Source organism: Benincasa hispida, unplaced genomic scaffold (genome assembly GCF_009727055.1).
Source record: "Benincasa hispida cultivar B227 unplaced genomic scaffold, ASM972705v1 Contig1024, whole genome shotgun sequence".
Taxonomy (NCBI): domain Eukaryota; kingdom Viridiplantae; phylum Streptophyta; class Magnoliopsida; order Cucurbitales; family Cucurbitaceae; genus Benincasa; species Benincasa hispida.
This window is the reverse complement of record NW_024063578.1, coordinates 7050-9393: the sequence shown is the minus strand read 5'-3', so window position 1 is coordinate 9393 and position 2344 is coordinate 7050. Positions and strand designations below refer to the sequence as shown.

The 2344-nt window shown below is 37.9% G+C and overlaps 1 pseudogene; it reads right to left on the bottom strand.

Annotated features, from left to right (window-relative positions):
* Positions 1–786: 786 nt before the first annotated feature.
* Positions 787–2084, bottom strand: LOC120068798 (annotated as a pseudogene).
* Between the last annotated feature and the right edge of the window lie 260 nt (positions 2085–2344).

The following is a 2344-nucleotide window of genomic DNA, read 5'->3' as shown; positions in this document are numbered from 1 at the left end:
CCCACTCTTCATGTCATAACATGTACGAATTAGGATCACATTATATGTACACTTTACAACTCTTTGTAACAACTATAGAGTAGGCCGCATCCAATGGTTTTACCAGAATAAGGTACCTAACCTCATTCATGTACCATAGATCATTTTGACTATTTACTCGAACCGATCCACTCCTTATGTCCCCACTAAAGTTCAAGTACTCATACAATAGTCATGGGTCTTAGTTTATTGAATTTAGACTTTCATACAATTTTTTAGATCAATAACAAGTATATTGAAATAGAAAATGTTTATCATTTTACAAACTGCAAATTTTTAGAACATAAAACCCAACAGAGGGTGGTGTTTGATAGTTGGTTCCTCATCAATATCATCTCCAATAATACTAGTAACCAACCTACGTGCCACCTCAAATATTTGAAAATAATCACCATTTTCACCACATAACTCCATAACATTTTCACCATTTTCACCACAACATAACTCCATAACATTTTCGCACATCGTTTTGCCTTAACAATCCAGAACCCCTCATAGCATTGGTTAATCTCCTCAACCATTCCCTTCAACCCCTTCTCATAATTCTCATTGATCTTTTCAAAAATTTCATTCTTTGGTTGAAATGAGCGATGGAGATCATTTGTTGTGGTGGGATAACGATTCTTGTTCTTGAGGTTAAATATGGAATTCCCAACTCTGTTGAAGAGTTTCACCACCTGTCCATCATTTTCCAGATCATGGGTTGTTTGATGATTTTTGCATTCTTTCAAATCTACTTGAGTGAGTATCAAAGCCTTCATCAACTCAATATATCGGGCAAGCACAGGTGGTTTATGTTAGCCATTGCCTCCAATGCTAAAAGATTTCCAACAACTTTCTGTAAAAGCATCGACTGTAATTACAGGTAGAGTGAGAGTGGGTGGTAATTGGACTTCGACCTCCAGTTCTCGAGTACATTACGTGTACGAGAATTTGAGTTTCAGTGCCTGGGTTTTTGATGAATTTAGTTTGTAGAATTCCTTCATCAGTGGGTTCGAATTTGAAGAGAAGTTGATGAAGTTAAGACAAGGGATCACAGAGGATGTGGGTTTGGGGGCAGCACTTTTTTTCGCTCAAATAGTTTGTGGATTAAGCCAAAGGCTTCCTGGATCAATTCAATAACTTCCACAGCACGTACCAATTTACTCAACCACTTCTGGGAGAAGGTTTGAGCAAAGCTAAATGACGCTCCCTGCAATTCGTAACCTGAACGATACAGGGGAGAGACTAAAATTGCAATGTACATAAAATGCAGAAAATGATGAGATTGACTCATAATTTCAGGGAAAATACGAAGGCGGGATTTGTACCAATCAGAAACACCAGGTATATCTGGATCAATTATTTCGCCAACTATTTGATTAGGCTTGAACAAACCGAAAGAAACAGGGGAAACAGAGTTACCAAAACGATATAGCAAGACAGGCAAGCTGACATTAGGAGAATTGGGTCGTTGTAAAATGGATTTCAAGACGAAAAGTGGAACTTGATTCTCCATCTTCACTACATCGTTCAACAAGTAGTTTTGTAAAGGAAGCGTAGGAGTAATTTCACAAGTTTCCATTTGACCCGAGATGTTGAGAAACAATCCAAGGAGAAACAGAGCGTCGGTGAGCATAATCCTAGCCAAGTGATGGCCGTTGATTTCCAAGTGGGTGTTGTAGCAAGCTCAAATTTTGAGCTCTAATGGCATAAGTTGGCGACAAAGTTGGCGGACTTGAGGAAGATGAAGCTGCTCGCGAGCCTTCTTCGCCAAGTAGAGTTTGTAAGAATCCTCCATCTTGTTCTTCCAATTATGAGGTCCCAAGGTGAGGTGACGAGGAAGGAAGGCATCTGGGTTTGCGCTGCGGACAGATTCAGGTAATTGGAAGATGAAAGGTGGAGAGGATTTTATGGTTATTTCAAGCTCAACGTCTTCCACAGACCATTCACCACTTTCTTCCTCTGATCGCAAACCCCTTGAACGCATCTCACTTGCACTATATCTTGCCATTATCTTTCTTCTACATCCTCAATTTCCATATCTTATATCTTCTCATTTTATAAACAACTCTCAAAGGGTCTTTTAATAAGGTTGCAGAGAAATGGAAAGGATCTTTCAGTTTCACTGAAAGGATAAAATAGCTCAAATTAGGCCAAATGAATAGTAGAAAATATAAAGAGTATTAAGAATCTCAATATCTTGACCTCATAATTTCCATTTTTTTTATTTAAAGCGTTTGTAAAAAAGAAAGGAAAAAGAACATTTTTTAGTCTCTAAGTTTTAATGAATAAGTGCATTTGGCTTCTAAGATTTAAAATTGAT